The 25,990-nt window shown below is 36.9% G+C and overlaps 1 pseudogene; it reads right to left on the bottom strand.

Moving 5' to 3' along the window:
• LOC122429126 overlaps positions 1-25,990 on the bottom strand; it is an 89,793-nt pseudogene that overhangs the window by 43,422 nt on the left and 20,381 nt on the right.

A 25,990-nucleotide genomic window follows, 5' to 3' on the forward strand; every position in this document is an offset into this window, starting at 1 on the left:
GAATGAATCACAAGTTGGAATGAAGATTACCAGGAGAAATATGAACAACCTCAGATATGCTGATGACACCACTCTAATGACAGAAAGCAAAGAGGAACTAAATAATGCCTTGATGAAAGTGAAAGATGAGAGTAAAAACCCTGGCTTAAAACTCAACATTCAAAAAATGAAGATGATGGCAGACAGTCTCATCACTTCATTGCAAACAGAAGGGGAAAAAGTGGAAACAGTGGCAGACTTTATTTTCTTGGGCTCCAAAATCACTCTGGATGGTGACTGCAGCCAGGAAATTAAAAGACACTTGTTTCTTGGAAAAAAAGCTATGACAAACCTAGACAGTGTATTAAAAAGCAGAGACATCACTTTGCCAACAAAGGTCTGTAAAGTCAAAGCTACGGGTTTTCCAATAGTTATGTACAGATTTGAGAGCTGGACCATAAAGAAGGCTGAGTGTCAAAGAAATGATGCTTTCAAATTGTGGTGCTGGGGAAGACTCTTGAGAGTCTCTTGGACTGCAAGGAAATCAAACCAGTCAATCCTAAAGAAAATCAACCCTGAATATTCATTGAAAGGACTGACACTGAAGCTGAAGCTGTAATACTTTGGCCACGTGATGTGAAAAGCTGACATATTGGAAAAGATTCTGATTCTGGAAAAGACTGAAGGTGAATGGAGTGTAAGGCCACAGAGGATGAGATAGATAGAGAGCATTACCAACTCAATGGACATGAATTTGACCAAATTCTGGGAGATAGTGGAGGACAGAGGAACCTGGTGTACTACATACAGTCCATGGGATCACAAAGAGTTGGACACAACAAATGAATAAAAACAAAAATTTTCATAAATCACAGATAGCTAAGAATAGGCTAAAGCCAAATTTTACTTATTCACTTTAAACAAGTGTTCAATAAGTCTTGAACGGTATATGTGAAAGAACTTTAAAAATTGGAATAAAATGTGATATTAATATTATTTTTTGGACATTAATTTGCTTTTTATCATATGACCATTGCAAAGTAAACCAAAAACAAACAAAAAAAGAACAGAAAAAAATGTGATTTTTCTAATTGTAAAATCCAAAAGGAATTTATATTTTTAAACTGACGACAAAACACTATTCAATTCAAATACAGAAATCTCTTCTCTTCTACTATGAGTACCGTTATAGAAGCTAGAATCTTTTTTTAACCCAGATCTTAACAAGTTAAAATCAGGAACCAGTGTTATGGAAATTTAATTTTAAAGCTAATTCTCCAATGCTGAGTTCCCACTAAAGTAGCAATATCATGCAATTAAACACATATCACTGGTAGAAGAAAACTTTCTAACTTCCCCACCCCATCATCACATGTTTTGGAACACTTGACAGTTTTCTGATTCTCTTAGAATCCTGTTGCAGTTTGTTATCCAAGTAACTAGGTCAAAAATGTTTAAACAACTCTGAACTGTCATTCTGATATATTTTCCAGGAGTATGAATTCTTTCTTGGGCAACAGTGAATAGCCACGTCAGATTTACTTGAAATATATCCAAATCCTCAGCATGCAGCAAGTAAATATTTACTCTTCAATAATTCTTCATCTTATTCAGACTACCAATAAAGTCATTGTTACAAAGATTTATAACATTATAAAAGATTTATAATGTTTTCCCCCAAAATGCTACACCACCACTAAACACTATCCCTCAAAGACTGGTAAGAGGAAATTGTTACTGACAGTGTATACTCAAATACTGAAAAGAGTTTTCAAAGAACATTACAGAGATTACGAGTCTCTCTTTGAAGAATTGAAAACTGGATAAATTCTACCTTCTTGGGTGTTTTCAGTTAGTTTTTTAGTGCTGATGGGAAAGACTTGGATGATCTATAAAGGTTGGCAAGATTGTTTACATTTGATTTTTTAAAAACCCAACGTTGATAAGACTATAGAAAAAGAAGCACTCTTATACTGTTGTCAGGAACGTGCATTGGTACAATCTTATTTGAAAAAAACTGCTCAATATCCATCAATTTTAAAGTATCTACTATCCTATGACACAGTGAGTCCAGTGTTTGGAATTTATCCTATGGGTATTCTTGTAAAAAATATGTAAATACACAAGGATGGTTAGTGCAACAATGTTTGTAATAACAATCTTGACATAACTTATGTATGCCAATAAGTGAATAAGTAAGTTTCTTGTAAACAATATATAGGTATTAAGAAGAATAAAGACTATGTAGAAGTGATAACATAGAAAGATTTTAGAGATGTAAGTAAAAGAGGCAGTCTACAATGTGATCAATATGCACATACACAAACATACATTTCAGACAGATTTTATAAACATACATATACATATGTATTTGTATAAGCATAACAATTTTTGGAAAAATACAAATGAAATTTTAAAATGGGTTGACTCTGAGGAAGAGAACTAAGGGTAAACAAGAAGAGAAATACATGTTAAATGCTACTTTTGTCACTCAGCTATAATGGTAAAAATCACACGTCAACCCTTTGGAGCACTCTTTGGCAGTTTCTAATAGAGTTAAACATATGCTACTCTATGACCCAGCAATTTCACCCTGAGTTATTAACCCAAGAAAAATGCAAAAGGTATGTCCACAAATAGCCTTGTACAAAAATGTTTATAGCACAGTTATTCATAATACTCCCAAACAGAAAAGAACTCAAATGTCCATCTACAGAAGAATGGATAAACAAACTGATGTGTGTGTGCATGTTTAGACAATAGAATACTACTTAGGAACAAAGATAATGTAATCCTGACACAAGAAAATTTTGATAAATCTTATTTATTGAGTTAAAGAATTTAGATACAAAAAAAAGCACATATACACATAATATTAGGCTTCCCTTGTGGCTCAGTTGGTAAAGAATCTGCCTGCAATGCAGAGACCTGGGTTTGATCCCTGGATTAGGAAGATCCCCTGGAGAAGGGAAAGGCTCCCCACTCCAGTGTTCTAGCCTGGAGAATTCCATGGACTGTATATAGTCCATGGGGCCACAAAGAGTCAGACACTACTGAGAGACTTTCACTTTCACACATATTGTTCCATATATATGTAGTTAGAAGATCAGCAGAGCTAATCTATGATGATAGAAACCAATTCATCTTGGCCTTGTTTTGGGGTATGAAATTAAAAGACGCTTGCTCCTTGGAAGAAAAGTTATGACCAACCTAGACAGCATATTAAAAAGGAAAGACATTACTTTGCCAACAAAGGTCCGTCTAGTCAAGGCTATGGTTTTTCCAGTAGTCATGTATGGATGTGAGAGTTGGATTATAAAGAAAGATGAGTGCTGAAGAATTTATGCTTTTGAACTGTGGTGTTGGAGAAGACTCTTGAGAGTCCTTTGGACAGCAAAGAGATCCAACCAGTCCATCCTAAAGGAAACCAGTCCTGAATATTCATTGGAAGGACTGATGCTGAAGCTGAAACTCCAATACTTTGGCCACCTGATGTGAAGAACTGGCTCATTTGAAAAGACCCTGATGCTGGGAAAGATTGAAGGCAGGAGGAGAAGGGGACGACAGAGGATGAGATGGTTAGATGCCATCACTAACTTAATCAACATGAGTTTGAGTAAACTCCGGGAGTTGGTGAGGGACAGGGAGGCCTGGTGTGCTGCAGTCCATGGAGTTGCAAAGAGTCAGACACGACCGAGGAACTTAACTAAACTGAACTGGAGAGTTAGGGAGAGGTGACTGAGGGAAGTTAGAGGACTTACTGGAAACAGACACAGTGGAATTTCCTAGGGTGATGGAAATGTTCTGTCTTATTTTGGGTGGTAGTTACATGGATGTACATAATTATCTATACCAACCACCCATTTAAAGCTTATAATTCAATGGTTTTAGCATATTTACAGATAATGGTAACCATCACCACAATCAATTTCAGAACACATTCATTTCCTCAAAAAAAATCCCATACTCTTCTAGCTGTCTCTCCCAATCCTAGGCCACTACTAATCTACTACTTTCTGTTTCCATAGATTTGCCTATTCTGGACATTTCATATAAATGGAATCATGAAATATGAGATCTTTTGTGACTGCCTTATTTCATTAGCAAAATGTCTTCAGGTCTATCTATGATGTAGCATGCATCATTACTTCATTTCTGTTACAGCCAAAGAATATACCATTGTCTGAATATACTATATTTTGTTTATCCAGTTATTAGCTAATGACAGTCATCTGGATTGTTTCTACTTTTTGGTTTATGAATAATGCTGATAGAAACAACTGTTTTTCTGAGAACTGTTCATTTTATTTTATGAAAATTATACTTCAATTTTGAGAAAGAAAATGGGTTTGAAAATAACATTGTTACATATTTATTTTTTATTCTTTTAATAGATGACAGAAGAAAAATATCTCAGAATGCTCAACAAGTCAATTAAAATTAAAACGATCTTCCAGAGAAGAAAAAAAGTTTTATGTCAATAAAAATAACTGAAATGTCACATTCACCTGATGAAACAAAAGTTTCCTATATGAGAGTAAGGAAGCTGTCTGAAATGAGAATTTATTTTTTTTTTTTTTCCACTGATAAGCTTCTTTATTCAGTTCAGTTCAGTTGTCACTCTGAAATGAGAATTTAAATCACTGTCTCAAATGCAAACTGTAACACTTTAAGGCTTCAATGACCATACCACAGAAACATTTATTATCACCCTGACTTCTTTATGTCCCATTAGCAACAAAATAAACAATGATGTATCACTCACGTAGAGCCAGACATCCTAGAATGTGAAGTCAAGTGGGCCTTAGGAAGCATCTCCACGAACAAAGCTAGTGGAGGTGATGGGATTCCCGTTGCGCTATTTCAAATCCTAAAAGATGATGCTGTGAAAGTGCTGCATTCAATATGTCAGCAAATTTGGAAAACTCAGCAGTGGCCACAGGACTAGAAAAGGTCAGTTTTCATTCCAATCCCAAAGAAAGGCAATACCAAAGAATGCTCAAACTACCACACAATTGCACTCATCTCACACACTGGTAAGTAATGCTCAAAATTCTCCAAGCCAGGCTTCAGCAATACATGAACCATGAACTTCCAGATGTTCAAGCTGGATTTAGAAAAGGCAGAGGAACCAGAGATCAAATTGCCAACATTTGCTGGATCATCGAAAAAGCAAGAGAGTTCCAGAAAAACATCTATTTCTGCTTTATTGACTATGCCAAAGCCTTTGACTGTGTGGATCACAATAAACTGTGGAAAATTCTGAAAGAGATGGGAATACCAGACCACCTGACCTGCCTCTTGAGAAACCTGTATGCAGGTCAGGAAGCAACAGTTAGAACTGGACATGGAACAACAGACTGGTTCCAATAGGAAAAGGAGTATGTCAAGGTGTATATTGTCACCCTGCTTATTTAACTTATATGCAGAGTACATCATGAGAAATGCCAGCTGGATGAAGCACAAGCTGGAATCAAGATTGCTGGGAGAAATATAAATAACCTCAGATATGCAGATGACACCACCTCTGGCAGAAAGCAAAGAAGAACTAAAGAGCCTCTTGATGAAAGTGAAAGAGGAGAGTGAAAAAGTTGGCTTAAAGCTCAACATTCAGCAAACTAAGATCATGGCATCTGGTCCCATCACTTCATGGCAAATAGATGGGGAAACAGTGGAAACAGTGGCTGACTTTATTTTTGGGGGCTCCAAAATCACTGCAGATGGTGACTGAAGCCATGAAATTCTAAGGCGATTGCTCCTTGGAAGGAAAGTTATGACCAACCTAGACAGCATATTAAAAAGGAAAGACATTACTTTGCCAACAAAGGTCCAGCTAGTAAAGGCTATGGTTTTTCCAGTAGTCATGTACAGAGGTGAGAGTTGGACTATAAAGAAAGCTGAGCGCAGAAGAATTAATGCTTTTGAACTGTGGTGTTGGAGAAGACTCTCTAGAGTCCCTTGAACAGCAAGGAGATCCAACCAGTCCATCTTAAAGGAGATCAGTCCTGGGTGGTCATTGGAAGGACTGATGCTGAATCTGAAGCTCCAGTACTTAGGCCACCTAATGTGAAGAACTGACTCATTGGAAAAGACCCTGATGCTGGGAAAGATTGAAGGCAGGAGGAGAAGGGGACAACAGAGGATGAGATGGTTGGATGGCATCACCGACTCGATTAACCTGAGTTTGGGTAAACTCTGGGGGTTGATGATGGACAGGGAGGCCTGGCGTGCTGCAGTCCATGGGGTGACAGATTTCAACACAACTGAGTGACTGAACTGAGCTGATAAACTCATGCTTTAGAGAGATAAAAGAAAAGAGTCATCTATTTACCAAAGCTAGAACAGAGTATAAAAATAATGTTTGTGTAGTATTTGGCACAAAATTTACACCAAAAATTGATGCCATGATGCTGTCATACTGGAAGATCGTTTTCTTTGCAAATTAAACCATGTTACTTATCTGAAATGGTTATAAATTATTTTTCATACTGCAATACGAACAAGTGTTTTATTACTGCCAACAGTGAACTCAATCCATCTGAGCTTCCTTTTGTAAGAGTGGTGGGAAGAGAATACTAGCAATTAGTTTTCCTACTCTGTTCTGGGATCTCACGCATTTATTCATTTGATCCACAGCACAGCTTTATAAGGTAGATACTATATTTTATTTCTATTTTACAGAAAAAATGACTAGTATTAACAAGTCTATGTACTGAAAAGAGTGAAGAGGCTAAGGTCAAAGCCATGACTTCATTCATACAGAACATATACCTGAAATTGAGGTACACCCTCTTAAACATCCCTTTCCAATCACAGCCACAACTCCTAAAAGCTTATCTGTGGTTGCAAACTGTTGTTGCTACTTTCTCACTTCTATTTCTTTCCAATCCCCATATGCTTTCCTGAAAAACATTTCAGTAAAATTGCTCCAAGATTTCCAATGACTTGATAATAGCCAAATCCAAAGGACACTCTTCAGTCTTTATCAATTTAACTTTTCTGGCCTAGAGTCTAACTTTTGGATTTTTTTCAGTTCAGTTCAGTTCAGTTCAGTCGCTCAGTTGTGTCTGACTGTTTGCAACCCCATGGTTATCTATTTTTAATTGGAGATGATTGCCTTACAATATTGTGTTGGTTTCTGCCATATATCAATATGAATCAGCCAGAGGTATACATATGTCCCCTCTCTCCCGAGGCTCCCTCCCACCTCCCATCCCATCCCACCCCTCTAGGTTGTCACAGAGCACTGGATTTGAGTTCTCTGCATCATACAACTAATTCCCAGTGGTTATTTGTTTTACATATGGTAATGTATATGTCTCAATGCTACTGTCTCAATTCATCCCACCCCATCCTTACTCCACTGTGTCCATGGTGAGCCCCGTGCACACTGTAAGGAGAAGCTCCTTTCTGCATTTCATTTATTTAGGGTCCTAAATGAGATTCTTAATTAGAGGAAATACTGTGTGGAATACCATGTTAACAGATCTAGCACAAAGACCAAGTATAAAATTCTAAGAAGTATAGAAATTAGAGGTATAGGTAGAGAAGAGACCTTTAACAATAACATGATGAAATGGTCTGTTATCCAAGAAAGGAGAGTGTTTCAAAAGTTAGACATCTCTATGTCTACATTTCCATTGCTGCCCTGCATATAGGGATACAGACATAGATTACAACCTGCAATCATGGTAAAAGCTAGCATTTTACTCAGTACTGGAGGAGTCAAAATGGAGTTGTAGTTCTTTCAAAGCTCCCTTCTCAGAGACTTGTCATTATTTGACCTGTCTGGAAATTCCTTGGTAAACCATTCTAAAAAGCTTGTTTTTATGCAACCTGAAAGAGAACTTGCCCAGTACAAGCAGTATCTTCCTCAGAGCCATTTGTCAAGAACAAGCAGCAAAAATCATTGAACAACATAGCTAACTCAGGTGTTAGTAACAATTGAAGCAAACAACAAATTAACCAAAAAGCTTAAAAGAAAAAGCTGAGAAAAATTGCAAGTGGCACATTATATTGCAACCCTATGTGCCTTTCTGTCTATCGCTCTCTTATGTGCTATTAATGAGTATTCATTTTCCCTACTAGATTAAAAAATTACCTAATTTGAGAGATAAACAGCAATAAGAAGCCATGTTAATTGCTACAACAAATATATTATAAATGCTAACTTCTCTATTTTGAAATTTGTGATAATCTATAAAATTTTATTTAATATGTAAGATAATATAAACATACAACACTCACCTGTCTTCATAAAATAAATCTCAGAATTTTAGTGCTAAGTTATTCCAGAACATTTTACAATTAAGGAAACTTGAGAGTCAAAGTGATTAACTGACTAAATGATCATTAACCAAAAGAGTCACATGGCCAGTCAGCAGTCGAGCCATAGTAAAGTTCTTACTTCATAACTTTCAGTCCAATTCTCCCAAGAGAAAAAAATTTCTATGCAACACCAGCCACAAATGCAATATAGTGTGTTAGTTGCTCAGTCGTGTCCAACTCTCTATGACCCAATGAACTGTAGCCCACCAGGCTCCTCTGTCCCTGGAATTCTCCAGGCAAGATTACTGAAGTGGGTTGACATTCCCTTCTCCCGGGGATCTTCCTAACCCAGGGATCGAGTCTGGGTCTCCTGCATTGCAGGCAGATCCTTTACTGTCTGAGCACCAGGAATCGCACATGCAACCGTATATAATTACAACTATGTGTGTGCCTAGCTGCCCAGTCATTTTCAACACTCTGTGACCCCACAGACTGTAGCCCTCAGGCTCCTCTGTCCATGGGATTTTCCAGGCAAGAATACTGCAGTGGGTTGCTATTCTCCAGGGGATCTTCCTGACCCAGGGATCAAACCCAAGTCTCCTGCACTGGCAGGCAGATTCTATAAAAATGCAACTATATATAATTCTTGTTTAGCAGCCATAGCAATATCCCTATTTGGACACATATTTTTAAGCCTGTACACTTATTTTAAAATAATCAAACTTGAAAATGCTTATTGTTGAATTTAGAGTTTCAACTAATTCAAATTCTCATCAATTAATCAAGATTATTGAACTATATTATACTTAACAAAAATCAAAAATACCATGGCTAAGTAAACTTAAAACATCGGCTACTAAATTCAGAGAATACAATCATACATTCAAATAAATGACCAAATCATTAACACTTATGCCAAAAATGGTATAAAAATTGTGAAATCTGTATGTATTATTACCTGTAGCTCCACGGGGATACCCCTTTGAAATCAGTCCACCACTAGGATTTATGACCACTTTCCTCCATAAGTATTCCCTCCTCTATCAATCAGTTTTCCACCTTGACCTATGGAAGGAAAAATAATATTCATAAACTTTTAAAATAACATTGGAACATGTTATTAGATATGTTTGTTTTTCAAAAAACTTACAGGAAGCCAAGAATATCTTGGAGCAAACACTTCTCGATGGCTCAAACTAACATCAAATTGATGCAAGCACTTCTAAATGTGAGGTAATAAATATTGGGTAATAAAGGCATATATTTTCAGGACATTTCCTGCACAAAACAAAGCAAAGCTCCTATTAGTTCCTAAGAGCTCTCTGCTTCCAAAATCACTACAAATATAATAGAGATTCAGAGAACCATAAGAAAAACACTGAAATGGATATAATACTATAACTAAAATACTATTTGCTTTAAAAATTCTTAATTTTGCCAAAGTGCATTCATTTCCATTTTCAACTGTACTGTTACATGCAATATAAATATTTTTAGTAAACAATGGGGAGAGGGGAGAAGGACAGGGGGGAAAAAAGACCACTTTCATGAAATGAAGGAAAATGGCTGATATACTGCTGAGCATTAAAGCTTCCCTTTTGGCTCAGGCAGTAAGGAATCTGCCTGCAATGCAGGAGACCTGGGTTCAATCCGTGGGTCAGGAAAGATGCTCTGGAGAAGGAAATGACTACACACTCCAGTATTCTTGCCTGGAGAATCCGATGGACAGAATCTCAACAGTCCATGGGGTTGAAAAGAGTTGGACATGACTGAGCGATTAAGCATCAGAAAATAATTATATCACATGCTTGACAACTTGAACATTCTTATGAACTTCCAGGTGGTTAACAGTAAATAAAAATGTATAAAATATTCTTCCAGATGATAGTTCTGGTAATGAGATATGGAATCTCCAAATAATGATGATAATGGCGGTAGCGGTGCTATCAGAGGTAGCTAATAGCTTCTATGCACTAACTCTGTCAGGCCTTGCTCTAATTATTTTATGTAAATTTACATAACTTAATTTAATCCTCAAACACCATGAAGTAGGCACTATCATTCCCATTTTGCAGATGACGAAGAAGACACATAGATATTAATTAACCAATCTAAAGTCACAGCAGGGGATCTAGGATACTCAGGCAGCCAGGCTCCATAGCCTGTATTTTTTGCCAATATATTTTACGTTAAATCCTCTACAGACAAGCAAATTCTGCTCTGAGAGCACAATTTTTAGTCCAACTTCTTCATAAGTCCAACAAAGTAAGGCTTGGTACCCAACTTACACAGTCAGCTATACAGTATTATACTGTAATAGGTTTGTAATACTTTTCACAGAGATAATACAGGAAAAAAAGCAAAAAATAAAGAAAGCATTTTTAATCTCATAGAACAGTACCTTGAAAAGAATAATACAGTGCCAGCTACATCACTGTTGCTTTTATTCTTGCTCCTGGACATCCTGGACTTTTAATAAACACACTGTACTTCTACACTCTATACAGCCTTGTACATTAAAGTATACAAAAACACAGCCACTTGTAGAAGGTGGGTTCACATGACAATGTCCCAGACACACAAACTAACTAAGTTCACCTGTGGATGTGTTTGCATCTTTGAAAGTCAGCAACTTGAAAGATCATATGCAGGAGACTCACTTTGTTGCCTTAAAAAACCAAAAAGTTTCTGAATTGGCTAAATGAAACATACTATTCTATACCAGTTCTAACTATTGCTTCTTGACCTGCATACAGGCTTCTCAGGAGGAAGGTAAGGTGGTCTGGTATTCCCATCTCCTTAAGAATTTTCCAGTTTGTGGTGATCCACACAGTCAAAGGCTTTAGCGTAGTCAATGAAGCAGAAGTAGATGTTTTTCTGGGATGCTCTAGCTTTTTCTATGACCCAACGGATGTTGGCAATTTGATCAAAGGGACAAATAGCAGATAATAAAGTGGTCAACCTAAATCCTACTATATCAATATGTAATTACATTAAATGTTTATGACCTTTAAATTACACTGCCCAACAGAAATATAATGCATGTCACATATGTACTTTAAATTTTACTAGTAAATAGTTTATTTAATAGATATTTTATTTAACCAACATACTGAAAATATTTTCATTTAAAACTGTAAGCAATATAAAAATTATTAGTGAAATATTTTATATTTTATTTTTCATGTTAAGTCTGCAAAATTTGATATGTACTTCACACTTAGAGCACTCAGTTTGGACTAACCACATTTCAAGGATTCAATAACCACATAAGCTCCAGGAGATAGTGAAGGACAGGGAAGCCTGGCATGTTGCAGCCCATGGGGTCTCAAAGAGTCAGACACAACTGAGGCTGAACTGAACTGAACTAAATATAGTATAGCAGAGTAGGGTATATGAGAATAAACACAATAGCCAAAATAATTTGATATCTGTAAAAAAGTAGATATATAGATCAATGGAACAAAAACAGAATTCAAAAACAGACCCTCATATAAACAGAAATTTTTTATGAAGGTGCCAAAGCAATTCAATGTGGAAAGAAAAGTCTTTCCAATAAATGGTGCTGAATGTGTATGTGGAAAAAAATATCAACCTTTATTTTACACCAAACATAAAAATTGACTCAAAATAGATCATATACTTAAATGTAAAATCTAAAACTTTAGAAATCCTAGAATAAAAATAGAAGAAAACCTTTACAACCTTAAGGTAGGCAAGTTTCTTAGAATATAAAAAGCCTAAACCATTAAAAAATTGATAAGAAAGTATGTAATTGATAGTTTAACAACATCAATTCTTCCAAGCTCAGCTTTCTTTGTAGTCCAACTCTCACATCCATACATAACTACTGGAAAAACCATAGCCTTTACTAGATGGACCTTTGTTGGCAAAGTAATGTCTCTGCTTTTTAATATGCTGTCTAGGTTGGTCATAACTTTCCTTCCAAGGAACAATCCCCTTTGAATTTCATGGCTTCAGTCACCATCTGCAGTGATTTGGAGCCCCAAAAAATAAAGTCAGCCACTGTTTCCACTGTTTCCCCATCTATTTGCCATGAGGTGATAGGACTGGATGCCATGATCTTAGTTTTCTGAATGTTGAGCTTTAAGCCAACTTTTTCACTCTCCTCTTTCACTTTCATCAAGAGGCTCTTTAGTTCTTCTTTGCTTTCTGCCAGAAGGGTGGTGTCATCTGCATATCTGAGGTTATTTGTATTTCTCCCAGCAATCTTGATTCCAGCTTGTGCTTCATCCAGCCTAGCATTTCTCATGATGTACTCTGCATATAAGTTAAATAAGCAGGGTGACAATATACAACCTTGACATACTCCTTTTCCTATTTGGAACCAGTCTGTTGTTCCATGTCCAGTTCTAACTGTTGCTTCCTGACCTGCATACAGGTTTCTCAAGAGGCAGGTCAGGTGGTCTGGTGTTCCCACCTCTTTAAGAATTTTCCACAGTTTGTTGTGATCCACACAGTCAAAGGCTTTGGCATAGTCAATAAAGCAGAAATAGATGTTTTTCTGGAACTCTCTTGCTTTTTCGATGATCCAGCAAATGTTGGCAATTTGATCTCTGGTTCCTCTGCCTTTTCTAAATCCAGCTTGAACATCTGGAAGTTCATGGTTCATGTATTGCTGAAGCCTGGCTTGGAGAATTTTGAGCATTACTTTACCAGTGTGTGAGATGAGTGTAATTGTGCGGTAGTTTGAGCATTCTTTGGTATTGCCTTTCTTTGGGATTGGAATGAAAATTGACCTTTTCTAGTCCTGTGGCCACTGCTGAGTTTTCCAAATTTGCTGACATATTGAATGCAGCACTTTCACAGCATCATCTTTCAGGATTTGAAATAGCTCAACGGGAATCCCATCACCTCCACTAGCTTTGTTCATAGTGATACTTCCTAAGGCCCACTTGACTTCACATTCCAGTATGTCTGGCTCTAGGTGAGTGTGAGTGATCACACCATCATGATTATCTGGGTTGTGAAGATTACTCAGCCATAAAAAGCCATAAAAAGAACTGACATTTGAGTCAGTTCTAATGAGGTGGATGAACCTAGAACCTATTATACAGGGTGAAGTGAGTCAGAAAGAGAAAGATAAATATTGTATTCTAATGCACATATACGGAATCTAGAAAAAATGATACTGAAGAACTTATTTACAGGGCAGCAATGGAGAAACAGACATAGAGAATAGACTAATGGACATGGGGAGAGGCGAAGAGAGGGTGAGATGTATGGTAAGAGTAACATGGAAACTTACATTACCATGTGTAAAATAGATAGCCAACAGGAATTTGCTGTCTGGCTCAGGAAACTCAAACAGGGGCTCTGTATCAACCTAGAGGAGTGGGATGGGGAGGGAGATCGGAAGGCGGTTCAGAAGGGAGAGGGTATATGTATACCTATGGCTGATTCATGCTGAGGTTTGACAGAAAACAACAAAAGGATAAAGCAATTATCCTTCAATTAAAAAATAAATTAAAAAAAAAAGAAAAAATCTATAAATAATAAATGCTGGAGATGGTATGAAGAAAAGGGAACCCTCTTACACTGTTAGTGAGAATGTAATACAGCCACTATGGAGAACAGTATGTAGGTTCCTTAAAAAACTGAAAATAGAACTACCATATGACCCAGCAATTCCACTACTGGGCTCATATCCTGAGAAAACCATAAGTCGAAATGACACATGTACATCAGGAATGAAACTGGGTCATTTGTTGAGGTTTGGATGGATCTAGAGTCTGTCATACAGAGTGAAGTAAGTCAGAAAAAGAAAAACAAATATCATATATTAATGCATATATGTGGAATCTAGAAAAAAAATGGTACAAATGAACCTATTTCCAAGGCAAGAATAGAGAGGATTCATGAGGACAAGAAACTTAATCACCTTGTTCATCGCTATATCATTAGCAGCTTAAGCACTGACTACAAATGGTAAGCTACCAAATACATATTAGCTGAGTGAATGAAATTCCTTTAGAAAAAATGTTATAATTAGTGGATAAATGAATGCCTGTTTAGGCAGGAAGTAAAATAAAACAAAGAAATAGAAGCTTTGCTTCTCTGGGGAAAGTCAAGAGCTGCTCTCTGTAGCCTCAGAGTCAGGAAACTGAAGTGCCCTCAATTCCTCAATATGTTGGTATATTTCCTTACTAGTTCTTCACTAGTTTCAGGGAAAAAAACAAAGATTTTTCACCTTACTTAAGGATTTTTAATAGTTCTCCAAGTTCTAAGGACAAAGAAGTCAGCTCTAGATCACATTTATGGGCTTAAGACTAAATACTATACTCATCCTAAATACTGTTCAGTAATAGCAAAGTTTTGTTGAGCATATACTATGTTCCAACACCTTAATAGGTACTGAAGATACAAGGATGGGATACAATCTCTGCTCAAGAATCATCAGAATCAGAGGAGAAAGATTTATAAATATGTGTGATACAGTGTGTTATATAATAACTGAGGCATACAGACAGTAAAATGAAGGTCATGAGAAAAAATGATTATGCCCAGGAAACTTCAATAAAAGTGTTAACAGAAGCAATGATATTTGGTCTGGAGCTTGATGAGTAAGTAAATATTCACCAAACAAAAAAAGATAGAACATTCCAGGGAGAGCTAACAGCATAATTAAAAACACAGAAACAAGCACTGTATAGTATACTTGCTGCTGCTGCTGCTGCTAAGTCGCTTCAGTCGTGTCCGACTCTGTGCGACCCCATAGACGGCAGCCCACCAGGCTCCCGTCCCTGGTATTCTCCAGCTAGAACACTGAAGTGGGTTGCCATTTCCTTCTCCATGCATGAAAGTGAAAAGTGAAAGTGAAGTCACTCAGTCATGTCCGACTCTTAGAGAACCCATGGACTGTAGCCTACCAGGTACCTCCATACTTAGGAAATAACAAAAAACTGGTGAGGAGGTGAGATTGAGAATAACAGGGGAAATGGTAGGAATTAATACCAGTAAAGTACAATGGGGCCAAATTATAACAGGCTTGTTATCTCAAATGAAGAAATTTCTATTCTAGTTATTCTATTCTAGTTATGTGGCACTAATTCAATTCCCAGTGAACCAATTTTACTCAGCAACCTTAAGTATATGCCATGAGCCATGCACTGCACTAGGCATTAAGGGCTCGAAGATTAATTAATCAATAATACACATGATGTAATTTTACTTCCAGCTATTTTTATAGTATATTAGCTTTTCTGAAGTATAGTTGATTTACAGTAGTGTGCCAATCTCTGCAGTACAGCAAAGTGACTCAGCTATACACATATAGACATTCTTTTTTCATATTCTTTTTCATTATGGCTTATCACAAAACATTGAAAATAGTTCCCTGTGCTATTCGGTACGACTTTGGTTTTTTATCTATCTTATATGTAGTAGTTTACATCTGTTAGTCTCACACACTCAGTCCTTCCCTCCCCTACCCACCTCCCCTTGACAACCACAAGTTTGTTCTCTATGTACTTCAGACTATCTCTGAGGATATAAATAACCATATTAGTCTATCAGAGTAAGAGTTAATGAGACTAACATAATTAAAATGCAAATAATTTAACAAAATAATTAAAACAACTAATATGTGTTTTAATACTGAGAAAAGCTTTTTGTTTAGAAAAGTTTTTTAAATGGTTCAAAATGGGGACTGGTTAGTTCCAATTAAAATTAATATAATAAGTTTATTTACTAGGGTTGCAATCTATGACAATTTCACATTTTAATACCATTCTTTCTTCAAAGAGCCACTAAACTTAAATGGCATTCTAAATATAAACAGACCAAAACTTAAACTGCAAAAGAGTCAAAAGTTTACTTGGGCACAAGCCTTTCAAAAGAAGATAAAGACATTCTAGTTAATATCTTTGAGGTCTTACGTTTGCTTTTCAACTATAAAGTTGCATATTACATAGGAAAATTACCCAGATTTTCACTACTTCTTATTTCTGAAGTACTTACAGGTTATTAATTGAATGTTTATGTTTTCCATCCAATTTTTGCAAAGTGTTCAAGTGTTGTTCCTGTAGAGAAAGCAAACTTGTATTAGCAGGTTGATGTCTTCCTGCTGCTTATTAACAAATGTTGCAAAGGTACTCAGTATCCCGCTAAATATTTCCACATGTTCCCATGCATAGATAACAGTATTGAAAACTTCAATACTGATCCTTCAGATAATCATTTCTTTACAACTAAACTTGAATATATTTAATGAATTGAATCAACTAATAAGCATATGATATGAAAACACTTCAAGCTGGCCAATTCTACCTAATACAACTAGGGTTCAATTTCAAAAACCAGAAAATATAGCCTAGGACCTCAGTGGTTATAAGGCAGGAAAGCACTGCCAGTAATTCTTCGAAGAGTTCAATCTCAGTGCAAAAAGATCCCAATGCCCCTGGACGAAGTGAATTTTACAGTTCATACCTGATCAATGTATTAACATAGAGAAAAGTCTCTACTGCTAACCTCTAACCTCAGCAATACTCTAGGTAATATTTCTACCAAAAATTGGATTAGAAAATTAAAGGTTTTTAAACTTGAAGCTGGGAAAGACTGCTACAATATTGTATCCAAATAAACTTCAAGGAGGTTTATCAATGAAATGGATTGGAATTTAATTAATGAATGCCCAGTTCTATTGCTGAATACCCAAAACTACAAGAGAAAAGAAGGAGCAACCAGGAGAAAGGCTCTGAGGTTCTGTTCTATCATATGCTCAATATGATTCAACGGTGTGATGCAATTGCCAGACAAGCTTACATGCGATCACAGTACAGAAATTACCCTGGTGGTGATAGGTCATGAAATAAATCTAATGAGAAACACTGAAAGGGAACAAGGTCAAGCTGGCTTCAGATATTTGAAGGACTAGAAGGTAAAAGAGTCTTGCTCAGTGAGTCTCAGAAGACAGAAACTATAAGGAGAAAGATTTGACTTCAATGTGGAAAAGATCACTGTAACAATTGGAATCACCAAAAAAAAAAAAACCATGGAATGAGTAGCCTCTATGGCAAGTTTCTTCTCACAGGAAGTACAAATCATTTGTCACAGGAAGTACCAATAGTACTGTCATCTATTAGAAGATTTACAGGCAATTCACGTATGGTTTATAGGAAGAAAGGCAGATAAACTATATAAATGCACTTGGCATGGTGTCTGAAATAGGAGATATTCAATAGGTATTATGTCTTTCCTTCTTGTTTCCTCACTATGGGATCCAGTTAATCTACAGAAGATAGCCACCCTTTGAAAAATATTCTGCCAATCACTTACCATGTATTTATGAAGCCAAGACACAGATAGAGGGTTTGCTGATTCCTGATTCTGAACTGCCAATTCAGATTTTTGCTTGTTCTAAGAATATGAATGATATAAAAAGATCTCAATCTCCTTGAATCACACTTTGAAGCCACAAAAATCTCCTGTTTTTATAACAGAATGCAAGCTACTACAAGCATTTTTACATATTCATTTCTAGGACACATTCACAAATGGCAATGTCAAGGGACAATTTAAAATTCCATGAAATTCTACAATTTACTAGAAGTCTATTGAATGAAGAATAACATTTCAACAAAAATACTGTACATTTATACTTCAAATTTTAGACCAAAAAAAAAAAAAAAAACCCATCTAACTACTGTGAGTAATGTAAAACTTTAGAAAAGATTGAAAACACACCAAACACAGGATTTCCAGCTAGTCAAGGGCAATGGAGGCGGCCTAAATCTCCATATCCTCAAAAACAATATGGAATAAGAAGAAGAACAAATAAAACTGCACAAAACCGTACCCTCAGTATACATAGAAAAAGAAAAATCCCGAAAAACTTCAAGTTATCTATAAGTGAAAAAAAAAGGGGAAAGGAAAAAGTGACCAAATCCCTGTTAGTAATTATTCACGCTCCCACAGCAAGCCTCCTAGAGAAGAAGCATAGTCTGAAAATACTGCAGAGAAGTGGGGAGCTAGTAGCAGGCCTACGATTGCTCTGAAACCACCACCCAGAAGAGAAAGACTCCCCGCAAGAGTGAAATATTGAAAAAATATTCCTAGAGATTAAAACGTGACTGCAGGGAAGGGCTAGAAAAGCACGGGAGATTCATGTGGCTAACCTTTGAAAGTCATAGCTTCTAAGAGAAGAAAACAGGTGGAAAAAAAGGAAAGGTCCCTTTGGCAACTGGATGGTGAAAGAGAAAAGAAACTAACAGAGAAATTTTTAGGTTTCTGCAAGACAAAAACCAAAAAAAAAAAAATCCACAAAATAAAAAATCAGGGGATACTCAATCCATCTTTCAAAAACCCACTACAGAATTAGGACTTTACTACACTGACATGAGAGGGCATCACATAACTAGGAATTCCCCCAAATCTAAAACAACACTCTCAAATCACAATGTAATAAAATTATTAATGAAATGTAAAAAATTAAGTCTACCTGGAAATTTTTTAACTATTTCTATAAAACAACTCTTGGGCAAAAAGGGGAAATACAAATGACTGCAAAGTTTCTGAAAAAATGATACTGAAAAATTAAAACACTACACCTCAGAACCAATGTATATATGCTTATAGCAATAACAGGATATAGGACTAAACACTAAGGATGATTAAAATAGAACATATTCATCAATTAAAAAGAATGAAGTCCTGATCCATGCTACAAGACAAATGAACAGTGCATGTTTTCTATGCTGATTAAAAGAAGCCTGTCACAAAAGGTCATATATTTAGCTATCTTTTTTAAAAAATGTTCATAATAAGCAAATACATAATAACAGACAGTAAATTAGTGGTTGCCAGGTGCCTTAGAGGAAATGAGTATTAATGGGTATGGTTTTCCTTTGGAGATGAAAATGTCCTGAAATTAGATAGTGGTGATGATTTCACAACTCTGTGAATATATTAAAGTATACACTGAGTTGTACATGTTAAAATAATCCATTTTATGGTATGTCAATTTTATCTCAATAAAGCTGTTATTTACTACAAAGATAAAAAATCAGTTAAATTCCCAATTCAAAAAACTAGAAAAACAACCACAAAGTAAGCCAACAGAAAGTACAAGGAAGATAGAGGCAGAAAACAAAGGGATAAAGAATTAGAAAGAGTAAACATGGACTTCCCTGATGGTCCAGTGGCTGAGAATCTGCCTTCCAATGTTGAGACAATAGTTCAATCCCTAGTCTGGGAAGATCTCACATGCTGCAGAGCAACTAAACCCATGAGCCACAACTACTGAGCCTGTGCTCTAAAGCCTGGGGACTGCAACTACTGAGCCCTCAAGCCACAACTACTGAAGCCCACGCAAGCCCTAGAGCTCATGCTCAGCAACAAGAGAAGCCACGGCAATGAGAAGCCCATGCACCACAACTAGAGAGCAGCCACCATCTGCAGCAGCTAGATGAAGTCCATGTGCAACAAAAAAGGCCCAGTGCAGCCAAAAAGAAACAAAGAATAGACATAGCTAATCAAAATTCTATTGTTTTGAAAAATTTAACAATAGAAACAAACTCTTACCCTAATTTAATGGGGAAAAAAAGGAGAAAGTATATATACCCAAATATAAGAAATAACAGGAGAGAAAAACCATTGAAACAGAAATTTGAACATTGTAAAAGACTACTTTTCAGGACGTCTATACAAATAGATTTGAAATTCTAAATGAAATAAATAATTCCCAAGAGAAATACAGACTACCATAATTGACCCCATGGGAGATGGAATGTTTAAACAAAAAGAAATAATTACCAAGCAACCACAAAAACAACAACAACAAAAAGAAAAACCCACACATCAAAAAAACCAGGCTCAGATATCTTCACAGGGTATTACATCAAACCTGCAAAGATCAAGTAGTCCCAATGCTCCATAAATTGTCCCAAAGCATACAAAATGAGGAAAGCCTTCCTATTTCCTTTTAGGAAGTAAGTATAAAATTAACACCTAACCTTGTTAAGGACATAAGAAAAAAGAAAATTATAAACCAATATCACTTATGAATATGGATTTGAAAATACTAAAGAAAAGTGACAGAATCTAACTCCACATTTAAAAAAAATCAAGACATCACAATCAGGTGAGAGTGGAGAGTCAGTTTAGATAGAAACTTGTAGGCCATAATAAGGCCTGTAGGTTCCAATCTGAATGTGGAAAGAATGCAGCAAAGTTTTTAGCAGAGGCGTGAAATGATTTAGTTTATATTGGAAGAGCATTGCTCTGGACTTAAAGAATTGACTGTACTAGGTGCACAAGCAGAAGCAAAAACCATGTAGGAGAATCTTATACTCCAGGTGAGAAGTTGTGACAATTTGCCCTACAGGAAAAGTGGAGGAAATGTGGAGGAACACTGCTTTTTCTCATATTTCTGGATATTTTAAGAAATGAGTAAAAAGGCTTACTGATCTACTGAATGTTAAGGACAAGAAAAATCAAGACTGGCTCTAAGGTTTTTGGCCATAGGTCCTAGAAAGATGGCGTTATCACTTACTGAACAGAAAAAACTTCAGGAGGAACAGACGGGGAAGGTAGAAGTTCAAGGAGAGAATGAGTACTTCAGTTTTAGACCTGTTCAGTTTGAAAGGCCTATTGGACATCAAAGCAAAAATACTTTTGCAAAGTGTTAGAGATATGAGATAAGATTTTTTTAAAGACCTAAAGCATGAAAAGAGTTGACCTTGAAGCAATAAAGAGCACTGTAGCCAAAGGAAATTTGAGACTGTGGTACAGGGTTTAAGTTGGGCTTACAGAACACACTGGAAGGCCAGTGAGCTTACACATGGGAAGACTAGACAGCAGGAATTAAAAAATAAATGATTAAAAAAAAAAGAATCTCACTATAACAATACTAAATAATACACATTTTGGTATCTGACTGCTATGGTCTGAATCGTGTCCCCTCAAAATTAATTTGTTGATGTCCTAACCCCCAATGTGATGGTATCTGGAGATGGGCTTTGGATAATTATGGTCAATGAGGTCAAGAGGGTAAGTCCCTCTTCATAGGATTAGCGCTCTTGTTGTTCATTGTTATTCCATCACTAAGTCGTGTCCAACTCTGCGACCCCATGCACTGCAGCATGCCAGGCTCCCCTGTCCTTCACTATCTCCCGCAGTTTGTTCAAATTTCTGTCCATTGAGTCATTGATGCTATCTAACCATCGCATCCTCTGCCACCCTTTTCTCTTCTTGCCGTCAATCTTTCCCAGCATCAGGGTCTTTTCCAGTGAGTTGGCTCTTCACATCAGGTGGCCATTAGAGTTTCAGCTTCAGCATCAGCCTTTCCAATGAATATTCAGGACTGATTTCCTTTAGGATTGACAGGTTTGATCTCCTTGCAGTCCAAGAGACTCTCAAGAGTCTTCTCCAGCACCACAATTTGAAAGCATCAGTTCTTTGGCACTCAGTCTTCTTTATGTTCCAACTCTCACATCCAAACATGACTACTAGAAAAACCATAGCTTTGACTATATGGACCTTGGTCAGCAAAGTCATGTCATTGTTTTTTAATACGGTGTCTGAGTTTGCTGTAGCTTTTGAATTCTTATAAAAAGAGGAAGACAAATATGTTTCTCTCTTCCTCCCTCTCTGCACCCACAAAAAAAGAGGAGTGTATCATGTGATGATACACAGCGAGACAGAACCACAGTGACCCAAGAGAGAGGCCTCAGTATAAAACTTATCTTGCATCTGAATTTTAGATTTCCCAGCCTCTAGAACTATGAGATTTGAGGCACTGGGTCTATGGTATTGGCTATGTCAGCCAAGCAGACTAATATAGTGGAAATGGAGTTATACTGAACAAAAATGTAAAATATATGAATGGCTTTGGAATCATTCTGTTTCCAAAGTTTGGAAAAATTGCCGGTGAAAGCCTGAATATCTTGAAGAAAACACTAGTAGTAGCCTCAAGGTCCTCTGACACTGCAAGTAAGAGTTTGCAAAAGGACAAACCCTTCCTGAAGACTGGAGAAAAGGAGATCCTTGTTACACTGGAAGCAGAAATTATAGTAATACTATTACCACAGTTTAGAAGAAACCAGACAATAAGCAAAATATTGAAACTGCTACATGGTTTCTTCTTGCTGCTTATAGTAAAACTCTACAATGCTATATTGCAGAGAGAACTATTAAACAAAAAGTATCCAGGACTTCATAGTTTTGAAAATTCGCAGCCTCTCAAAGCGGTAAAAGATGCTAAAATTAATAAATAATCTTTGAGCAAAAATGCAATCCAGGATACTGTCAGGAAAACATGGTCTAAAACTGAAGCCCAAGTTGTAACAAATCTTTTGTAAAGACTCAGAAAGATGCCTCAGAATACTGTTCAGACAGGAAAAAAAGCTGTGCCTTACAAATCCTCTCAATCAAAGGGCTGGTAGGACTTAAGAATGTTGATCCTTGGGACTTGCTTGGTAGCCCAGTGGCTAAGACTCTGCATCCCCAAGGCAGGGGGCCTGGGTTCAGTCCCTGGTCAGGGAACTAGGTCTCCCATGCTGCATCTAAAGATCCCACAACTAAGACCCAGTACAGTTAAACAAATAAAAAAATTTTTAAAACAATGTTGCTCAGAAAGGACCCAAAGAAATTTGCAGGTGTATCTTGTTGACTAATGGAGCAACAAATCAAGATTCACAGGAGATCTACAAAATTCCTAAGATAAAAATTACCCAGGGGGGATCCTTCGGTGTTAGTCAATCAGTCAGTTCAGTCGCTCAGTCATGTGCAACTCTTTGCGACACCATGAACCTCGGCACGCCAGGCCTCCCTGTCCATCACCAACTGCCGGAGTTCACCCAAACTCATGTCCATTGAGTTGGTGATGCCATCCAACCATCTCAACCTCTGTCGCCCCCTTCTCCTCCTGCCTTCAATCTTTCCCAGCATCAGGGTCTTTTCAAATGAGTCAGCTCTTCGCATCAGGTGGCCAAAGTATTGGAGTTTCAGCTTCAACATCAGTCCTTCCAATGAACACCCAGGACTGATCTCCTTTAGGATAGACTGGTTGGATCTTCTTGTAGCCGAAGGGAGTCTCAGGAGTCTTCTCCAACACCACAGTTCAAAACCATCAATTCTTCAGTGCTCAGCTTTCTTCACTGTCCAACTCTCACATCCATATATGACTACAGAAAAACCATAGCCTTGACTAGATGGACCTTTGTTGGCAAAGTAATGTCTCTGCTTTTTAATATGCTATCTAGGTTGGTCATAACTTTCCTTCCAAGGAGTAAGCGTCTTTTAATTTTATCACTGCAATCACCATCTGCAGTGATTTTGAAGCCCCCCAAGATAAAGTCACCTTTAGGTGTTAGCATTCTATTTTTCACAGGTCACAGATCACAGCTTGAAAATTATGGTCTGGGATAAGAGCTATGGTAATAAAAGAAACTAGGAACAAAAAGAATAAAATACTTAGGAGTATATCTACCTAAAGAAACAAAAGACCTATACATAGAAAACTATAAAACACTGATGAAAGAAATCAAAGAGGACACAAACAGATGGAGAAATATACCGTGTTCATGGATTGGAAGAATCAATATTGTCAAAATGGCTATACTACCCAAAGAAATCTATAGATTCAATGCAATCCCTATCAAGCTACCAACAGTATTTTTCACAGAACTAGAACAAATAATTTCACAATTTGTATGGAAATACAAAAAACCTCGAATAGCCAAAGTAATCTTGAGAAAGAAGAATGGAACTGGAGAAATCAACCTGCCTGACTTCAGAGTATACTACAAAGCCACAGCCATCAAGACAGTATGGTACTGGCACAAAGACAGAAAAATAGATCAATGGAACAGAATAGAAAGCCCAGAGATAAATCCACGAACCTATGGACACCTTATCTTCGACAAAGGAGGCAAGAATATACAATGGAAAAAAGACAACCTCTTTAACAAGTGGTGCTGGGAAAACTGGTCAACCACTTGTAAAAGAATGAAACTAGAACACTTTCTAACACCATACACAAAAATAAACTCAAAATGGATTAAAGATCTAAATGTAAGACCAGAAACTATAAAACTCCTAGAGGAGAACATAGGCAAAACACTCTCCGACATAAATCACAGCAAGATCCTCTATGACCCACCTCCCAGAATATTGGAAATAAAAGCAAAACTAAACAAATGGGACCTAATGAAACTTAAAAGCTTTTGCACAACAAAGGAAACTATAAGTAAGGTGAAAGCCCTTCAGATTGGGAGAAAATAATAGCAAATGAAGGAACAGACAAAGGATTAATCTCAAAAATATACAAGCAACTCCTGAAGCTCAATTCCAGAAAAATAAATGACCCAATCAAAAAATGGGCCAAAGAACTAAACAGACATTTCTCCAAAGAAGACATACAGATGGCTAACAAACACATGAAAAGATGCTCAACATCACTCATTATCAGAGAAATGCAAATCAAAACCACAATGAGGTACCATTACACGCCAGTCAGGATGGCTGCTATCCAAAAGTCTACAAGCAATAAATGCTGGAGAGGGTGTGGAGAAAAGGGAACCCTCTTACACTGTTGGTGGGAATGCAAACTAGTATAGCCGCTATGGAAAACAGTGTGGAGATTTCTTAAAAAAACTGGAATTAGAACTGCCATATGACCCAGCAATCCCACTTCTGGGCATACACACCGAGGAAACCAGATCTGAAAGAGACACGTGCACCCCAATGTTCATCGCAGCACTGTTTATAATAGCCAGGACATGGAAGCAACCTAGATGCCCATCAGCAGATGAATGGATAAGGAAGCTGTGGTACATATACACCATGGAATATTACTCAGCCATTAAAAAGAATTCATTTGAATCAGTTCTAATGAGATGGATGAAACTGGAGCCCATTATACAGAGTGAAGTAAGCCAGAAAGATAAAGACCAATACAGTATACTAACACATATATATGGAATTTAGAAAGATGGTAACAATAACCCTATATGCAAAACAAAAAAGAGACACTGATGTACAGAGCAGAATTTTGGACTCTGTGGGAGAAGGCGAGGGTGTGATGTTTAGAGAGAACAGCATCGAAACATATATATTATCAAGGGTGAAACAGATCACCAGCCCAGGTTGGATGCATGAGACAAGTGCTTGGGCTGGTGCACTGGGAAGACCCAGAGGAATCGGGTGGAGAGGGAGGTGGGAGGGGGGATCGGGATGGGGAATACATGTAAATCCATGGCTGATTCATGTCAATGTATGACAAAAACCACTACAATATTGTAAAGTAATTAGCCTCCAACTAATAAAAATAAATGAAAAAAAAAACTTAAAAAAAAAAAGAAACTAAGGAAAAAACATAATTTGGAGTTTGAAGGCAGAACTAAGGATACTGAGGGACTAGAGTGGGGGGAAATTTGGGAGAAGTGTCTGACATGATTCATGTTTTTGCTTTAAACAACTGAATGGGTGGAAATGCCACTTACTAAGATGAGAAAAAGTAGAGGAGGAGTGAGTTTAAGCTTGGGGGAACAGAATTGAGTCTGCATATGAACATGTGAAAATTGAGACATCTGTTACATATACAAGCAGAGATGTAAAGATGCTGACTGGATATCCAGGTATAGAGTTCATTGTTGACTATCCTAAGTTTGTTCCCATCTCCCCACAAGTATATAACCTTGTTTTACTTCTTCACAGGGCTAATAATTATTTGAAATTATCTTAGTTTTTTCCCCATATGCTACTGTCTCCCTCTACTAGAAAC

This window comes from Cervus canadensis, chromosome 2 (assembly GCF_019320065.1).
Source record: "Cervus canadensis isolate Bull #8, Minnesota chromosome 2, ASM1932006v1, whole genome shotgun sequence".
Classification (NCBI taxonomy): domain Eukaryota; kingdom Metazoa; phylum Chordata; class Mammalia; order Artiodactyla; family Cervidae; genus Cervus; species Cervus canadensis.